Source organism: Protopterus annectens, chromosome 5.part0 (assembly GCF_019279795.1).
Source record: "Protopterus annectens isolate FY-2018-M chromosome 5.part0, PAN1.0, whole genome shotgun sequence".
In the NCBI taxonomy this organism is placed as follows: domain Eukaryota; kingdom Metazoa; phylum Chordata; order Ceratodontiformes; family Protopteridae; genus Protopterus; species Protopterus annectens.
Window position 1 is genome coordinate 983,425,938 of NC_056735.1, and position 5,516 is coordinate 983,431,453.

Genomic DNA, 5,516 nt, shown 5'->3' on the forward strand with positions numbered 1-5,516 from the left:
AATGGCAAAGTCCCAAAGATGGCCCACCAAATTTTTTCCCTGGGAAAAAATTCAATGTTCTGTGACTTCGCTATTTTTCCATTTCGACAGTATCTTATCGACTAAATAGCATTCGCTTTTTATTTCATTCGATACTGTCATATAGACCCGTCTGGGCAGAAAGGGGCATAGCTAGTAAAGATGTGCCAGCCTTTCCCGTGTGTGTGCTTGTGTGTTTGTGTATAAATCAGACCTCAAAGTGTGTGTGTCAGTGGGTCTATATTAGAACACAGAACTTTCAAAATTTTGAGTGTTCTAATATCGAACTCTAGTCAATGAAAATTTAAAACATCGAACATACAGAATAGCATTTTTTTTCCTAGGGAAAAAAATTGCTGTTCCAAAACACAAACACACAACACAAGCACATCAAACAAACAGCAATCCACACAGACACACACACACACACACACCTAAACTCTTACACCTAACCCTATACTAAACTATACATACACCACTAACTATTCACTTAACTTAACCCAAACCCTAAGGTCCATCACTGTCGCACAGTCACCTCACCCGCACCCTAACACTAACTCACCTAACCCTCACGTCCAGACTATCGCACACTTGCCTGAACATGACCTGTAGCTTTCCACTACAGCACTGAAAATACCGAAGCAACAGAAACGGGCAACCAAATTCTTTCCCTAGGAAAAAATTTGGTTTTCTGTTTCTTCGATATTTTGAGCATTCGCTGAAAACGGGTCGATATTAGAACACTTGAAATTTTGAAAGTTCGGTGTTTTAATATAGACCCGTGTCAGCTACTTGGGCAGGGACATGAAGCACTGGTTGGACAGAGAGGTCTTGGTGTGGCAACTCAGCTGAGATCTCAACCCTATAGCTGCGCCAGTGGGGAGTCTAATTGGGGATCTCGAGAAAAAGGGAGAATCCAGCCCCAGACTGACTATGGTCTCTGTGTGCTCTTAAGGGAAATTGCACTTTACTGTGTGTGTACTTGTCTTCCTCCCAGTGTGTACGTTCCCCCACTGTTGCCAGTGGTGAGGATTGAGGCTCCTTGATTACTGGGCCAGTGGTGGGGCATCACAATATACTTCTGGAGAATGTCCTTTTGGCAGTTCACTGTAGTAATAAGTAAAAGTCATGTGTTTAGCTTAATTATAACTGTAAAGCAGGAGGGTGATTAGGATAGATTAATATAAATGGGGAGGAGGTGATAGAAGAAGTTATGTAATTTGGAAGAGAGGGTGGGATATTCAGTTGAAGATGAGGGAGTGGTGACGGGTAGAAAATCTATGCAGAAAGGGGTGGAGAACGTAGACAGGATTGTACAGCATGAGTACAGCCATGAATTTGACAGGTTGTCTTTCAGAAGATGCTTGAAGGAAGGATGTTAAGTTACAGTTCTAATGGCTTGTGGGATAGAATACATTTTTTTGGCAATAGAGTAGCAGTAAAGGCTATTTCAGTTTTTTTCAGGTTTATAGATGGTGAGAAGTTGTTTATTATTGGGTGATAGTAACGAAGAATAGAGCTTAGTACAGGACAATATGGGGTTTATAAGTGATCTTGTGGGCAGTAGCTAGTTGTATGAAGTTCAGGTTGTGGGGGTACTTCATGCTAGTTCAAAGTTTTAAGGGCCTTGCAGTGACATGTATTGTTTTGCTTATTGGCAGCAAAGTTAGCATATTTCAAGTTTAGTTTTAAGATACTTGCAAGCTGGTAAGGATGGGGCACCATATAAGAGTGAAGGAAGGAGGTAAGTGGTTTCTGTGGTGGTTTTAGCAGAGTTAGAAAGTTCTGCTGAGTTTTTTTTTTTTTTTTGAATGTGGAGTTCAGATCTGAGGTTGTCATCAATTGTCACACTAAGCAGTTTTGTATTTTTTATTTATTTTAACATTTGTTAATTGGGAAAGTCCGATTTGGAACAATGCCAATTTTTAGTGAAAGGCCTGGGGAGAAACGTTCTAGATTCATGTCTTTGTAATGTGGGAGGAAACCAGAGCATCCAGAGGAGACCCATACAAATGCAGGGAGGACATGCAGACTCCATACAGAAGGCACCCCAGCTGAGAATCGACCCGGAGAACCTCTTGGCTGTGAGGCGACAATGCTACCGCTGCACCTTGTATGGGATACAGTTTCATTTTCTCTGTTAAGTGAGAAGGTTTTGGAGCTCGATTTGTTCTTCAGAAGTGCTGTGGGGAGGAATAGGAGTAGTTTTTTTTTTTTTGGCGGGGGTAATAATTGTGCATTGGTGCATTGTGAAGCCAGTTTTTAACAGAAGTGAAGGCTTCTTGTGTGATTTCAAGAAGACGTGCCAGTGTCAGATGAGCATACTAGTGTCAATTTATCAGCATACTTGCTTTTCTATGAAGACGTATAGAAGTCATTAATGAAAATGTTAAAGAGAAGTGGCCAAAGAATTAAATCTTGGGGTACACCAGTGGTTAATGGGAGGTAAGGAGAGAAAGTATATTGTCATCTGACAGTTTACTGTCTGTCAGATAGGTAGTTTTTAAATCACTGAATTGAAGGAGGGGATAGGCTGAGATGGTGCAGTTGTTGAAGGAGTTTGCTATGCGAGATGGTGTCAAAGGCTTTGGACATATTCAAAAATATAGAAGAGATAAGTTTGCCAGAGTTCCTTTTCTTGTTTATATTATCCAGAAAAGATAATAGTACAGTAGTTGTACTATGGCCAGGGAGAAATCCTTGTAGAGTACTGGTATAGAGCTGTTCTGAGAGGACATTGTGAAGAAGTTGAGCATGTATACATTTTCTAGGATTTTTGAGAGAGAGGAGAGAATTGCAGTGGGACGAATGTTAGAAACTTCTGTACAGTTTCCTCCTTTGTGCAGTGGGTTGACATATGATATTTTCCAAATAGCTGGAACATAAGATTTCTGTATGGTTCTTTTGATCAATTGATGGGTAAGAAATGGCTCCTGCTGTTATCTTGAGGAATTCAGGTGGGAGGTTGTCAGCAGCTATGGAGCAAGGTTTAAGTTTAAGTAGTATTTTTTTTATAGTAGATGTCGTTGCAGGTTTGAAGGTAAAGTTGGTAGTGGAGGGGGCAGTTGGTCATATGTTATAGGCTTGTGTAGGGGAGGGTAATTTGCTGTTGGTGAGGGCAGCTATGCTGTCTATAAAGTATTTATTAAATGTAGTTGCTATTTTTGGGGGGAGCAGGTTTGAGAGGGGTACAGAACTGTTTTCAGATGGGATTGATTAATGTGGGAATAGCGGACCATAATTTTGTTGGATCATTTTTATGATTAAGTTGTAGTTGGTCATAGTATTGATGTCCTTCAAGAATGCAACTGCAGTCCTGACATATGGGTTGTCCTGCCTCAGGCAGCCCCTCGGTCGGCCGGATTCCAAAGTCTGAGTCCGGCGTCGGCTGATGTCGCCTCCTCCCCGACGTCAGAGCGGCTGGAGTATAAAGGCATCCGCCGACGCCATCTTCTTCAGACTTTCTTGCCGCGCAGTGCCCGAAGCAGAAGCAGTTCGCAAGTGCCGGTCGGTCAGTTCCTGTATTTTCAGTTACCGAAGTCATCTAAAAGCTAAGTACCCCGTTGGGGAACATTTTTTCTTGCCTCAGCCGATGTCAGAAAAAATTGAAAAAGTTAATAATTGTTTGTCTTGTGGTAAACAAATACCTCATAAGGGCTTCCATTCTTACTGCCTCCCTTGCCTGGGCCCAGACCACGACGTCTCGGCCTGTGCTGCCTGTGCTTGCTTTAATAAGCGTACACTCAGGCGCCGGGCAGAATTTGCAGAAGACTTTTTTGGAACAACCGACAGCACAATCTACCAAAAAACGTAAGGACCGGGACCGACATCCTCGGCCCGCGTCGTCCACAGATACCACCCCTAAGCCCTCCGCGAGTGCATTGGTCCCTTCGGAAGCGGTAATTCAACCGCCCCAGGCCGACGACACTGCTTTAACGCGTTCTTCGGTCCCGGAGATTTCAACGGTGCCGGTTGTTGATTTTCCTCCAGAAACCGAAGCTCTAGATTTACCCGACACCATTCCTGTGGACAGGGTTACCCCTGCACGTGGGGCAGCTAGGCCTCCGGTATCCATGTCCATCAAGCCCTTTGCACGTGCTAAGGCTGCCAGCCAGGCTAAGGCCCATCCTAAATCTACTTCTCAGGGCCCCTCTTCTGATAGACAGATCATGACTCTTGCTGCAGATCTAATCTCTCTTATCAGGGGTTCTCAGCCGCACCCAGACAGAGGTTCTCAGCCGCCTGCAGATAAAAGGCCTAGAACTGAGCAGACAGACACCCTCTCTTCGGATGAAGCCTCTGGGGATTCAGAGCACTCAGATACTCAGGAAGAATCCTTCCAGGCCTATGAGGACTCGGATGCTGAGGATTCAATTCCCTCTGCCTCCCCTCCAGAGGATATTTCTTTTGGTGAAGTTCTCCACTCCATGAGAGAACATTTTCAGTGGCAGGGTCAGGAATTTTCTGATTCCAGGAAAAGGCTACGTACCTTCCTTAAGCTACCCCAACACAGACCTTTAGCTATTCCTCCAGTGTTGGATGTCCTTGATGATGTATACTCAGACTCCAGTGCTTCGCCTGACTCTCTCCCTCCTGCTCCTGTCAAGCCTGACAGATATTACAGGGTCCCTGAAACCCATAAGCATCTCTTTAAGGCCCACTCTGTGGATCTAGAAACTATTTCACAGGGCCCCAAAGGAGTGGCTATTTCCTCGGCCAAAAACCCTCTGCCCGCTGACAGGGAAGCTAGGTCCCTAGAGAGATGGGGCAAAAAAGTTTATACCTCTTCCACCCTTGCCATGAGGTCACTCAACTGCCTTTTTCATATGTTTCAGTACCAGGATTACTTAATGGATGATTTGCAGAAAAAGTTAGCCTCTCCTGAGCCTATAGATAGAAAGGCATTGCAGGATTTGGTTCATAATACTCAGCAGGTTAGCAATCATTTTCTTCAGTGTGGTTATGATGCATTGGAAGCTTCATGTAGGGCAGCCATGACAGGGGCCGTTATATGTAGACATGCTTGGTTGAAAGAACAGCCACTGCCAGACCATGTTAAAGTTAAGCTCCTGGATGCACCTCTGGAAAAACAGAAGCTTTTCGGTACTAATGCACAAGATGTGTTGAAGTCTATTGAGGAAAAGGCAAAATCAGTACAGACTGTCAAGGATTTTCTCCAGGTTCAGCCTCCCAGATTCAGCAGGAATTGGCCTTCAAAGAATTAGTCCTTACCAGACTTAGACAAGTTTCAAAGGGGAAAAAACAGACGTGCTCGAGGTAGAGGGCAATACAGAGGCTCCTACAGGGGCCGCCAATGGCAACCACCAAATCAGAGAAGTGGCGCAGGGAGTTCACCCGCACCACAGGGACAATCACAATGACTTGACTTTCACTCCGCCTACCAAGGCTCAAAGAGAAGCACCTCTAGGTGGAAAATTATCCTTATTCTCAAAGAACTGGCACATTTTAACCAAGGACAAATGGATTCTGGACATAAT